Source organism: Ptychodera flava, unplaced genomic scaffold (genome assembly GCF_041260155.1).
Source record: "Ptychodera flava strain L36383 unplaced genomic scaffold, AS_Pfla_20210202 Scaffold_156__1_contigs__length_78545_pilon, whole genome shotgun sequence".
Taxonomy (NCBI): domain Eukaryota; kingdom Metazoa; phylum Hemichordata; class Enteropneusta; family Ptychoderidae; genus Ptychodera; species Ptychodera flava.
This window is the reverse complement of record NW_027248338.1, coordinates 63,499-78,526: the sequence shown is the minus strand read 5'-3', so window position 1 is coordinate 78,526 and position 15,028 is coordinate 63,499. Positions and strand designations below refer to the sequence as shown.

The 15,028-nt window shown below is 36.1% G+C and overlaps 1 long non-coding RNA gene across 2 annotated transcripts; it reads left to right on the top strand.

Moving 5' to 3' along the window:
* The first annotated feature begins 123 nt into the window (after positions 1-123).
* On the top strand, positions 124-14,392 carry LOC139126900 (uncharacterized). Of its 2 annotated transcripts, XR_011550862.1 has the most exons (6): positions 124-286; positions 2,643-2,758; positions 3,807-3,872; positions 4,529-4,652; positions 13,394-13,537; positions 14,063-14,392. It is a non-coding gene; the product is annotated as an uncharacterized lncRNA (long non-coding RNA). The 2 variants fall into 2 exon arrangements; XR_011550861.1 differs by lacking the exons at positions 124-286; positions 2,643-2,758; positions 3,807-3,872 and adding an exon at positions 3,975-4,065.
* Positions 14,393-15,028: the final 636 nt, after the last annotated feature.

Genomic DNA, 15,028 nt, shown 5'->3' with positions numbered 1-15,028 from the left:
GTTTCTTGATGTATTGTCAAAATAAAGCCAAGAATGGTGTACTTGATTGTTCGTCATGGAAGGATATGCCTGTGTAAAGCGGCCCTATTGTCACAAACGCCCGGTCACCCCCAGGCCCCGGTGACCGGAGGCTGTACGAGGAATCCCCAAGTCACTTCAATGCGCGGCCAAGCGATCGCGTATATGAGTTGTGTTTGTTACATCGTACTGCAGCCAAGTCTCACCATTGTAGGGGAGCAGCTGATGATCACAGATTTTCGTCGACTGGCGAAGTCCTCTCTTCCACGTAAGTATCAGCATCTCCATGGTATCAGTATGCTGCCGCTTTAGCTCTGCGTGGCATAGCTGCAGTACAGTAGCTCGAGGTTTTGCCTGGGTATTTGGGTCGGACGGCAAAACCAGATTTTGCCGTCCGACCCAAATACCCAGGCAAAACCTCGAGCTACTGTACTGCAGCTATGCGTGGCACTGCTGGTATGGCAGTAGTGTGTGTAACTGCACAGTGGCTCGAGGTCACGTTTTGCCGTCCGACCCAAATACCTCGAGCGCGAGCTACTGTACTGCAGCTTGTCTGTAACACAGGCGTTCTGTTGAGTGGGTAGTTTGTAAAAGTGTAGTTTATGCTACGTTCGGACGTTCAGTTCTGTTGCCTTTTCTTCAAATGGTGATAAGGCTACGGAGGAGAACGTCGGAACGTAGCAGAAACTTCACTTTTACAAACTATCCACTCAACAGAACGTCTGTGGTCTGTAAGCCTCAACACGTACAGCATCATAGGGAAAAATGTGAGAGACTCGAGCGAGAAAATGACGCTTTCTCGCAATTAGTGAGAATCTGTTCTTATTCTCACCGCTGAATCATAAAATAATGTTTTTCTACCATTATTCTTTCTTGTACCAATTGTCGAATCCTTGGTATTCTATGCCATCTTCTGCAATCATATATGTATTTCTTACCCAGAATTACTAAAAATTTGCCAGTGAATGAATCATCTTTTGTTATAATTCCTACGATAACATTCTCTGGAAACAATGTTATTGAAAAATTAAATTTTTCAGCAAGAGCAGAATCAATACCCGGTTTGGGTATGGTGCAGAGCAGAGCTGTGATGGGGGGGGGGGGGCGTACGTGTTTACAAAAACAGGGAAGGTGATTGCAATTGTGAAATTTACTGATACTTCACAGGACTGGAGATTACCATGATTCATTATGATAATTGTACCGCTGCGATTCCCCAGGGAAGGCAAAAATATCCTCCATGTTTAGAAAGATTCACAGACTGTTTTAAAAATTCTGAAAACATATTTATACTCACTATTCTTCTCTATTCCAACTTTAAATGAGTTGGAAAATTATGCTTGATTAAGATTAAGATTAGTCATGCATATTTATTACCTGATGTCATATGAATTATTTATAGCTATTGAAACCCTGCAAGGTTCACAAGTCTGTAGGGAATGGTATTCACCCCACTATCTGAGCACCAGCCAACCACCTAGCCTGCCAGTCTGCGAAGTTCATTGCTTCTATTTATTCATTTTTGATATTTACATGCCAACAGACTTGAAGAAAGTCTAAAGAGTGCAAAAATGTTGTCAGTTTTGTATTGGAAAAAAATTGTTCCTTGTTCCTTTGGCAGCCTTGTGTACATACATGAATAGTGCATTTGCTGAAATTCCAAATTTAATTTCTTGTACACAAATGGCTTATCACACTTATTTTAACCCTTAATAAATGAAATTAATATTATAGAAAAAATGGGAGAAGCCCTGACCATTATCATTAATTTATGGCCAAGGGCAAGAGGAAAGTCCAAAATTAACAAGGCTTGCTGAGCATGCTTATTTTGGCTTTCAGTCTTGCCCAAGCCTATAGATAAATGTTAATGGTCAGAGCAGAGTCTGTTATTTCCATGATATTATCAACCTGCTGTGAGGGCACATAAACCCACGTATTCAGGCAACAATATCTTCATGGTTATAAATGCTGTATCACATTTAGTTACATACGTATATATGCAGGACATTTTCAAACAATTTTACCATTATCGACCAGCATCAAAAGGATTTTAACAAAAGTCAAAATAGAAGTGTGCACATGTATATTTACATCTATCGTTAAGTGTCTACTTAGATATTAAAAACGTTGAAGGGCTTCACTTGCCCGGGTAACCATTAAAACCGGTCAGTACATTATGTTCACCGACCCACTAACTCCCCTGATGTTCCTTTTCAAATCAATTCACTGATTTGCACCCACATCAAGGCATGTAATAAGCATTGATGCACAGTCATGCCCACCCTAAAAATTTGACAAATCTGGAGATTTGTAAAAAGTGTATAATTTGGCCCACAAGCACTTCATTTTGTTTTTGTAATTGATTATGATCTTTGTACAATTGACTATTTACATTTTTGCTGAAAAGTTTCAAAGTTAGCATTATTATTCATATTCACGGACATAAAAACAAACCATGATTACTGTGTATTTGTGGCATGGTAATACATAATGAATGAGTGTATGATTTTACTAATCTTTTGACACTTATATCCATGATTATAAAGTTGAGTATCCATTGTACAGACAGTGAGAATAGGACTATCTGCAAGATTCTAATTGTATTCATTGACATTTGTCTACAGCTGTTAGTATAACTCATGTAACCTGGTCGTAAAGCCTCAGAGGTATTTGTATGTGGAACGTAGAAGGAACAAGAATCAAAAGATTGACAGCTGATCTTTTACAAATCCTTTATCAGGTAAGATTTGTTTTAAATTTGTAGTCATTTTTTATTTTTAATTTCCTGCACATCTTGTTCATTATCAGTTAAGCTTTTCGCAAGCTCGGTTATATTTGGCGGAGTTGTAGTTCTTTCTTGAACATCAACTCCCTTGACGCTCTGTACATAACTTATATAATACATGTAAGTATTTTAGAATATGTGTCTGTACTGTAGTGTGGTCTCCTTGGCAAAAAAATCAACAGGACAAAATAGAGCAAGTGCGAATGAAATTCATGAAGTTCCTTTGTTTCAAACATAGCATCCTAACAGCTGAAATAATTATGAAGAATTCTGCAAGCGTTTTAACCTTTAGCCTCTTTATCATCGAAGATTGTTTTTATATACTATATTTTTATATGAATATTTTAATAATATGTATGATTGTCCCCAATTATGTTTCATGTTAATTTTGATATTCCTCAGTAAACTACAAATACTAGAACTTGCACTGTTTTTTAGACTCACAGTATAAAACTCAATGTTTTTAGGTACTTGGCTCTTCAAAGATGTATGGCTACTTTGATGTGTGCATTTCCAACCCTGCCATTGACAACACTTTATCTTGTCAAAGTTTCAGATGCCTGGTCAGAATGTCGTGCCTAAATTTGTACATATTTTTAATAGTTTTACATAGTTTGTTGTGTGTTGTTTATTGTTTTATTGTACTTCATGCATTCATATTTTTATGTATATTTTATGGAGCCTGTTAATGTGACTAGTTCTTGTTGGTCTTCCCTTGAAATAAATGTATTATTGCTACTTACTTGAATGCACGTCTTGACCTACATTATAGTTTTCTTTAAAAAGGTGCACAATCATCAGTGATTACAATGGGTTTGGTGCAAAGTTATACCAGTGATGAAAGGTTTAATTAAAATTACAGAAGTCATAGACAATCAAGTTTTCTTATCTTAATAAATATAAAAAGCCATGTTTTAGAATGAACTGATGTGTAAAGTAATGTCAGCAATTTGCAGGAGATATATTTACATTACATCCTTGTTAATGTTTTCTTTTCACCCAGTCAGATTCGAGATCCCTTACTGAGGCAGTGCGTCCCATTGTCATTGGATACTGGTCTGACAACCAGGTGAAAAGCAACATGGTGACAATACCATCGTCCATTGCAAAGCAAATACACAGTGTGTGGCTAAGCAAACAGCCAACTCTGAACAGAGATGGTGGTGTGTGTCATCAATGCAGTGCAAAAACCCATGGAATTGAGGGAGTTTTTCATCAATATATTTACTTTCCTAAGGCAGTGGGTCCTTGCTGTGGCACAGGTTTGTACTTACATATATCCTATTCAGTGTTTCCACTGGCTAAATTTACCACTAAGCCATTCTGGCTAATTGAGACCAACATTGACAAGCTAGAACTATAGCCATCCAAATTACATATAATTTCATCTGTGATTTTGGCCAACTGACAGTTGACTACTCAGGTCCTATCAGTTGCTACAGTAATAATATGACATTAAACTGGTCCCATAATCATTTCCATTCAAGGTAATACATTACCAGGTCCATGGGACATTTGTGATTTTCAAATTTAAGTAGGACCATCCTGAACCACAGATAATTAGTGGCAATGAAAATAAACAACTATTTTTTAATGGAACAAACTGCTTCCTTTATTATTATTCACAACAAATTTTATTTCCCGTGTGCTTCACACTTATGTGACTTGCACTTTTGTAAATGAATCAAGACGTATCATAAGTAATATGTATTGCATTATTTACAGGGTAACTTCAAGATGTTTCCTTTCTACCCTTTCCCTTCTGCCTCAGTCATCAAGTGCTTTCAGTTCTCCAATCACAGAGTCTAATTGTTAAACCAACTGTTCACTTTGAGAAGGTGTACTGCAGGTAATTACATTTTGTACACTAGGTGTAAACAGTCGCCTCTTTCTATTGGTAGTCCAAACAATGAATGCTTTAATTTCAAAATCAAACTGGGTGTATAGGAATAAATTGCGAGACTGGAGAGAGAAAGTGACGCTTTCCCGCAATTTGTGAGAATCTCTTGTCAATTCTCACAGCTACCAGTGAGAATTCAAAAGTTCTCACCGATGAGTATAGTGAGAAATGTACTATTTGGTGAGATAATAGATTCTCACCAGTTAGAATGGAAATTCTCACTAAGCACTGTGAGAATGAACCAGACTCACCATTCATTGGTGAGAAGCAGACTTGTTGTTCACTGGTGTGAAGCAATCTGGTTAATTCTCACAAGTGAACAATGAATCTGGTTGATTCTCACCAGTGAATGATTAGTCTGGTTGATTCTCACTGTAAAAATTACCATTCTCACAGTGCTTAGTGAGAATTTCCATTCCCATCGGTGAGAATCTATTATCTCATCAAGGAGTGCATTTCTCAGTGCTCAATGGTGAGAATTAAACTATTCTCACCGATAGCAGTGAGAATGGCAATTAAGAGATTCTCACCAATTGTGAGAAAGCGTCACTCTCGTTCCAGTCTCACAATTTTTTGCCTATAATGGCCACTTGATGTCTTACAAAAAAACAACAACTGATTCTTCTCTTATTCAAACACTAGCCATTGAAATTCAACAAACTATTCCTGGTACACTTTCATTTATTTGTAACTAGTCCTACCCTGCAACTCTGCGGACAACCTGTGCAATTATCGTTTTTGCTTACTTGTAATCGTACACGACTTAGCATGTCGCAGTGTGCTGCTTGTTGTAGCGTGGTAAACATTCATCAGGACAACATCCTGGGCAATATCTTCATGCAAATATTATGACCTATGCCTATCCACAATACAGTGTTACTCAGTACGTGTACACATCATGGCAGGAGGTGACCCCTGCCTATCCACAAATACATGCACACGATATGGAATATGTCCCAGGCCTATCCTCAATCCAAATGCATTCACATGGTATGGAAGATGGCACAGACATATCCAAAATACACATAATATATGCAATGGAAGATGACCTAGGCCAATCCACAATACACATACATGTACACTAAGTATGTACAGGTAAGATGACTCAGGCCTATGTAGAATACATAATGGGAGATGACCAGGCAATGTCTGTAGTCATCAATACAAACAGTCTGTACCTGTATTGTATTCAGGATAGGCCTGTATCATCTTCAATAATGTGTATCTGTATTTGTATTCAGGATAGGCCTGGATCATCTTTAACAATTAATGTTTACCTGTATTGTATTGTATTTTATTAGTCCCCACGGACAACGTCCGGGGGTGACTTATAGGTTTGGTCATGTCGTGCGTCCGTCCGTGCGTGCGTGCGTGCGTCCGTGCGTGCGTCCGTCCGTTCACGCAGATATCTCAGAGATGCCTAGAGCGATTTCATTCAAACTTGGTACAAGGATTACTTCATATGTCATACAGATGCACGTCGATTCGTTTTCTGATATGATCCAATATGGCCGCCAGGCGGCCATTTTATTACAATTTTTTCATGTACAGAGCCATAACTCAGACATGTTTCAACCGATTTTATTCAAAGTTGGTACAAGGGCATTGACCAATGTCATAGATATGCACGTCAATTTCTTTTGTGATACAATCCAATATGGCGGCCATTTTATTACGATTTTTTCATGTACAGAGCCATAACTTAGGCATGTTTCAACCGATTTTATTCAAAGTTGGTACAAGGACATTGATCAATGTCATACATATGCACATTGATTTGTTTTGTGATACGATCCAATATGGCCGCCAGGCGGCCATTTTGTTTCGATTTTTTCATGTACAGAGCCATAACTCAGGCATTTCTCAACCGATTGTATTCAAAGTTGGTACAAGGACATTGACCAATGTCATAGATATGCAAGTCAATTTGTTTTGTGACATGATCCAGTATGGCCGCTAGGCGGCCATTTTATTACAATTTTTTCATGTACAGAGCCATAACTCAGGCATGTCTCAACTGATTTTATTCAAACTTGGTACAAGGACATTGACCTATGTCATGTATATGTATGTTGATATGTTTTGTGATACGGTCCAATATGGCTACCAGACGGCCATTTTATTACAATTTTTTCATGTACAGCGCCATAACTCAGACATATTTCAACCAAATTTATTCAAAGTTGGTACAAGGACATTGACCAATGTCATAGATATGCACGTCAATTTGTTTTGTGATATGATCCAATATGGATGCTGTGCGGCCATTTTGTTACAAATTGATTGTGTACAGAGCCATGATTCAGGCATATCTCAACCGATTTTATTCAAAGTTGGTATAAGGACATTGACCTATGTTATACATATGCACATTGATTTGTTTTGTGATACGATCCAATATGGCCACCGTGTTGCCATTTTTTTACAATTTTCCATGTCCTGAACCATAACTCAGACATGTATCAAGCAAATTTATTCAAAGTTGGTACAAGGACATTGACTTATAGTATACATATGTACTTCGATTTGTTTCTTGATATGGTCCGATATGGCCACAGGGTGGCAATTTTGTCATGGTTTTTTCATGTCAAGAGCCATAACTCTGGCAAGTCTCAACTGATTTTATTTAAAGTTTGTACCTGGACATTGACCTAGGTCATACATATACGTGTTGATTTTTTGAACAGTAAGATCAAATATCGCTGCGTGGCGGCGATTTTGTTACGATTTTCTCATGTACTGAGCCATAATTCAGACATATTTCCACCAGTATCATTCAAAGTTGGTACAAGGACATTGACCTATTTCATACATGCTCGTCAAGTTGTTTCACATCATGTAAGCTGTATCATGTCAATTATTGACCTTTCATAATTAGGCTGATATGTCAAGAAATACTGCATCAAATTTCATGACACTTTGTACAGATGCTAAGCTCACGTTGCTTTAACAATGAAAAAAGACGTTTATCAGTGTCATTTTAATTAATTTGTAATTGCATATGTAATGAACTTTCCTAATTAGACTTAGAGTGATATATCCACAAATACAATGTCAAATTTGATGAAACTTGATCAGATGTTGATCTCATAGTGTTGTAAATACTGCATTAAACTTTATGAAATATGGTACCGGTGATAATCTATTAGTGTCAGGATAGTATGAAAAAATGTTTTGCAACATCCTGTCAACTAATTCCCAGTTGACTCATTTAATGACCTTTAGGAAAGTGGCCTACATTGGTTTTATGTTTTCATCACCATGGAACTCATTCTTGGCCATTGAGTGCCATCTGTATCAAAGTATTTTTATCACAGACCTAATTAAGAGGACTCTATCCTCTCTGAGGACCTGTAATCAAAGTACCCATTAACAAGTGGGGACTGTGTCATCAACGATGACTTGTTCAGGATAGGCCTGTATCATCTTCAATAATGTGTATCTGTATTTGTATTCAGGATAGGCCTGGGTCATCTTTAACAATTAATGTTTACCTGTATTGTATTGTATTGTATTCAGGATAGGCCTGTATCATCTTCAATAATGTGTATCTGTATTTGTATTCAGGATAGGCCTGGGTCATCTTTAACAATAAATGTTTACTGTATGTATTGTATTGTATTCAGGATAAGCCTGGGTCATCTTCAATAATGTGTATCTGTATTTGTATTCAGGATAGGCCTGGGTCATCTTTAACAATTAATGTTACCTGTATTGTATTGTATTGTATTGAGGATAGGCCTGGGTCATCTTCAATAATGTGTACTTGTATTTGTAGTCAGGATAGACCTGGGTCATCTTCAAAATGTTTACCTGTATTGTATTCAGGATAGGCCTGGGTCATCTTTAGTAATGTGTACCTGTATTTGTATTCAGGATAGGCCTGGGTCATTTTCAACAATGTTTACCTGTATTGTATTGAATTGTATTATATTGTATTGTATTGTATTGTATTGTATTGTATTGTATTGTATTGTATTGTATTGTATTGTATTGTATTGTATTGTATTGTATTGTATTGTATTGTATTGTATTCAGGATAGGCCTGGGTCATCTTCAATAAAAACACTGTACCTGTATTTGTAATTGTATTCAGGATAGGCCTGGGTCATCTTCAATAAAAACACTGTACCTGTATTTATAATTGTATTCAGGATAGGCTTGGATCATCTTCAATAAAAACACTGTACCTGTATTTGTAATTGTATTTAGGATAGGCCTGGGTCATCTTCAATAAAAACACTGTACCTGTATTTGTAATTGTATTCAGGATAGGCTTGGATCATCTTCAATAAAAACACTGTACCTGTATTTGTAATTGTATTTAGGATAGGCTTGGATCATCTTCAATAAAAACACTGTACCTGTATTTGTAATTGTATTCAGGATAGGCCTGGGTCATCTTCAATAAAAACACTGTACCTTGTATTTGTAATTGTATTCAGGATAGGCTTGGATCATCTTCAATAAAAACACTGTACCTGTATTTGTATTGTATTCAGGATAGGCTTGGATCATCTTCAATAAAAAACACTGTACCTGTATTTGTAATTGTATTCAGGATAGGCTTGGATCATCTTCAATAAAAACACTGTACCTGTATTTGTAATTGTATTCAGGATAGGCTTGATCATCTTCAATAAAAACACTGTACCTGTATTTGTAATTGTATTCAGGATAGGCTTGGATCATCTTCAATAAAAACACTGTACCTGTATTTGTAATTGTATTCAGGATAGGCTTGGATCATCTTCAATAAAAACACTGTACCTGTATTTGTAATTGTATTCAGGATAGGCTTGGATCATCTTCAATAAAACACTGTACCTGTATTTGTAATTGTATTCAGGATAGGCTTGGATCATCTTCAATAAAAACACTGTACCTGTATTTGTAATTGTATTCAGGATAGGCTTGGATCATCTTCAATAAAAACACTGTACCTGTATTTGTAATTGTATTCAGGATAGGCTTGGATCATCTTCAATAAAAACACTGTACCTGTATTTGTAATTGTATTCAGGATAGGCTTGGATCATCTTCAATAAAAACACTGTACCTGTATTTGTAATTGTATTCAGGATAGGCTTGGATCATTTTCAATAAAAACACTGTACCTGTATTTGTAATTGTATTCAGGATAGGCTTGGATCATCTTCAATAAAAACACTGTACCTGTATTTGTAATTGTATTCAGGATAGGCTTGGATCATCTTCAATAATCTGTACCTGTATTTGTAATTGTATTCAGGATAGGCTTGGATCATCTTCATAAAAACACTGTACCTGTATTTGTAATTGTATTCAGGATAGGCTTGGATCATCTTCAATAAAAACACTGTACCTGTATTTGTAATTGTATTCAGGATAGGCCTGGGTCATCTTCAATAAAAACACTGTACCTGTATTTGTAATTGTATTCAGGATAGGCTTGGATCATCTTCAATAAAAACACTGTACCTGTATTTGTAATTGTATTCAGGATAGGCTTGGATCATCTTCAATAAAACACTGTACCTGTATTTGTAATTGTATTCAGAAAGGCTTGGATCGTCTTCAATAAAAACACTGTACCTGTATTTGTAATTGTATTCAGGATAGGCCTGGGTCATCTTCAATAAAACACTGTACCTGTATTTGTAATTGTATTCAGGATAGGCTTGGATCATCTTCAATAAAAACACTGTACCTGTATTTGTAATTGTATTCAGGATAGGCTTGGATCATCTTCAATAAAAACACTGTACCTGTATTTGTAATTGTATTCAGGATAGGCTTGGATCATCTTCAATAAAAACACTGTACCTGTATTTGTAATTGTATTCAGGATAGGCCTGGGTCATCTTCAATAAAAACACTGTACCTGTATTTGTAATTGTATTCAGGATAGGCTTGGATCATCTTCAATAAAAACACTGTACCTGTATTTGTAATTGTATTTAGGATAGGCTTGGATCATCTTCAATAAAAACACTGTACCTGTATTTGTAATTGTATTCAGGATAGGCCTGGGTCATCTTCAATAAAAACACTGTACCTGTATTTGTAATTGTATTCAGGATAGGCTTGGTCATCTTCAATAAAAACACTGTACCTGTATTTGTAATTGTATTCAGGATAGGCTTGGATCATCTTCAATAAAAACACTGTACCTGTATTTGTAATTGTATTCAGGATAGGCTTGGATCATCTTCAATAATCTGTACCTGTATTTGTAATTGTATTCAGGATAGGCTTGGATCATCTTCAATAAAAACACTGTACCTGTATTTGTAATTGTATTCAGGATAGGCTTGGATCATCTTCAATAAAAACACTGTACCTGTATTTGTAATTGTATTCAGGATAGGCTTGGATCATCTTCAATAAAAACACTGTACCTGTATTTGTAATTGTATTCAGGATAGGCTTGGATCATCTTCAATAAAAACACTGTACCTGTATTTGTAATTGTATTCAGGATAGGCTTGGATCGTCTTCAATAAAAACACTGTACCTGTATTTGTAATTGTATTCAGGAAAGGCTTGGATCATCTTCAATAAAAACACTGTACCTGTATTTGTAATTGTATTCAGGATAGGCTTGGATCATCTTCAATAAAAACACTGTACCTGTATTTGTAATTGTATTCAGGATAGGCTTGGATCATCTTCAATAAAAACACTGTACCTGTATTTGTAATTGTATTCAGGATAGGCTTGGATCATCTTCAATAAAAACACTGTACCTGTATTTGTAATTGTATTCAGGATAGGCTTGGATCATCTTCAATAAAAACACTGTACCTGTATTTGTAATTGTATTCAGGATAGGCTTGGATCATCTTCAATAAAAACACTGTACCTGTATTTGTAATTGTATTCAGGATAGGCTTGGATCATCTTCAATAAAAACACTGTACCTGTATTTGTAATTGTATTCAGGATAGGCTTGGATCATCTTCAATAAAAACACTGTACCTGTATTTGTAATTGTATTCAGGATAGGCCTGGTCATCTTCAATAAAAACACTGTACCTGTATTTGTAATTGTATTCAGGATAGGCTTGGATCATCTTCAATAAAAACACTGTACTGTATTTGTAATTGTATTCAGGATAGGCTTGGATCATCTTCAATAAAAACACTGTACCTGTATTTGTAATTGTATTCAGGAAAGGCTTGGATCGTCTTCAATAAAACACTGTACCTGTATTTGTAATTGTATTCAGGATAGGCCTGGGTCATCTTCAATAAAAACACTGTACCTGTATTTGTAATTGTATTCAGGATAGGCTTGGATCATCTTCAATAAAAACACTGTACCTGTATTTGTAATTGTATTCAGGATAGGCTTGGATCATCTTCAATAAAAACACTGTACCTGTATTTGTAATTGTATTCAGGATAGGCTTGGATCATCTTCAATAAAAACACTGTACCTGTATTTGTAATTGTATTCAGGATAGGCTTGGATCATCTTCAATAAAAACACTGTACCTGTATTTGTTATTGTATTCAGGATAGGCTTGGATCATCTTCAATAAAAACACTGTACCTGTATTTGTAATTGTATTCAGGATAGGCTTGGATCATCTTCAATAAAAACACTGTACCTGTATTTGTAATTGTATTCAGGATAGGCTTGGATCATCTTCAATAAAAACACTGTACCTGTATTTGTAATTGTATTCAGGATAGGCCTGGGTCATCTTCAATAAAAACACTGTACCTGTATATGTAATTGTATTCAGGATAGGCCTGGGTCATCTTCAATAAAAACACTGTACCTGTATTTGTAATTGTATTCAGGATAGGCTTGGATCATCTTCAATAAAACACTGTACCTGTATTTGTAATTGTATTCAGGAAAGGCTTGGATCGTCTTCAATAAAAACACTGTACCTGTATTTGTAATTGTATTCAGGATAGGCTTGGATCATCTTCAATAAAAACACTGTACCTGTATTTGTAATTGTATTCAGGATAGGCTTGGATCATCTTCAATAAAAACACTGTACCTGTATTTGTAATTGTATTCAGGAAAGGCTTGGATCGTCTTCAATAAAAACACTGTACCTGTATTTGTAATTGTATTCAGGATAGGCTTGGATCGTCTTCAATAAAAACACTGTACCTGTATTTGTAATTGTATTCAGGAAAGGCTTGGATCATCTTCAATAAAAACACTGTACCTGTATATGTAATTGTATTCAGGATAGGCCTGGGTCATCTTCAATAAAAACACTGTACCTGTATTTGTAATTGTATTCAGGATAGGCTTGGATCATCTTCAATAAAAACACTGTACCTGTATTTGTTATTGTATTCAGGATAGGCTTGGATCATCTTCAATAAAAACACTGTACCTGTATTTGTAATTGTATTCAGGATAGGCTTGGATCATCTTCAATAATCTGTACCTGTATTTGTATTCTGGATTGCCCAGGATCATCTCCATAGCGTGTACATGTGTTTGTTGATGGTTGACCGGGGTCACCTGCGATGCTGAGTAATTGTATTATGGATAGACCTGGGTCATCTTATTTAGAATGTTTACATGTGTGTAATGCTTATCATCATATAGGGTTAAGGACATTATGAGTGTTTGCAATTCATTAACATCCCATCATCAAATGTATTTTAATCATTCCGGTTATCATTGTCATTTAAAGAGTTAGTAATCATGAGTCTATGTGTTTACAATTCAGGATCAGCAGTGAATGCTGCGCAATATCAAGGATGAGAAATACTATTGACCTTGACAAAGAGCATTAAAGACAAAGTGGAGGGCTTTGGATTGGACTTTGCCATGACATTTACAATGAAAGATGAATGGAATGATCAAACAACAGGTAAATTTTTTCCTTTTCAGTCCTTACTCCCAAGTATATATACACAAGTGGTTGTTGCAAAGATGTGCTGGAACTGGTATCTTGTAACTTGCACAAAGTGTTTTATATTAGTTGTCTTTATATAGCTAGCATGTTTACGATTACAAGAATACTAATTAGAAACACAGGTTCACTGATACATTTCTGTATTTAATTGACATTGCCAGCAGCAAATATGTAGGTGCATCAGCTTAACACTAATCCATCCAGATACTATACACAGCATACATGTTACAGCAATTCTCATTCTTAAACTGCGCAGGACATTGGTGAGCAAGAAGAAAACGGTGTGGTTGAGATGTCTACGTTAGAGAAATATGCATATCGCGGAGAGAAAAATAAATTTATTTGTATTTTTTTACACAAGCATTCTTTGATATTTAACACACAAATAAACTAACTTTTTGTGAAGAGAAATTATATGTTTTATCTTCCATGATTGGTCCATGACTGTCTTCCATGAGTTTATTATTATTACTATGTTAGGGAACAGGTGTGTATATCCATGCAGAAGAGGAAGCAGGATAAATCCAAAAGCGACTTCAAGGCAGCATTTTACCAAGCAAAGAAAGGAACCAACTACCAGGGACAGTTGTCTCAAGATGAAGACAGTGGGATTGCACCTCCATTTGGTAGAGGATTTCCTATTAGTCAGTATGGTGGAGAGACGTGAACCCTTACACTGCTCAGCACACAGATTGTATGTACATGTATGTTAGGATCAACAACTCCTAAACCACTACACCTACCACAGACAAACAGTGGGCAACTTAACAGATATAACCCGCAATACTAAGCATCATCATATTACAGCTAGTACACAACCTGTTTAAGGTAGTCCAGCTCAAGAGAGGAAAAATTCAACTTTCAGAGCACTGAGAAAACACAATTATTATTTCATGCCTACCCTGAGTATCATGGTGATCTCTGTAGTACATGTATAATAACAAACCTGTAGGTAATTGTCACTTGTGATGATTGTTTATAAACATTCCATTATCACTTTTCTGCTCCAGAGGTATACATGTCAATCAGGACCCGGATTTACATATACTGGTCAATAACATTGCAATGTGCACATGTATGATATATATAGGTACTTTGTTTCCCAGTAAGCTTTCAGAAGAAGAACAAGAAACTAGAGTTGATATTAAAAAATTTGTGAAAAATTCATCAAAAAGATACAGCTACACTGCAGCCCAAATTTCATCGGGAGCTGTCATTATTTACAGCCTAGAGGGTGGGGGGGGGGAGGTGGGGATGGTGGAGGACTTTGTCGGAAACTAAAATTTCAAGTACCCGCCCCCCAAACCATGATGAATTTGAGTAACCCCCCTCTCTTACATGGAAATTTTGACTGAACCCCCCCCCCACACAAACTCACTTTTGAAAACTTAAATTTCAATACATTTATTTCTATAATTTACATAAATACAGCAAAACTAAAGACCA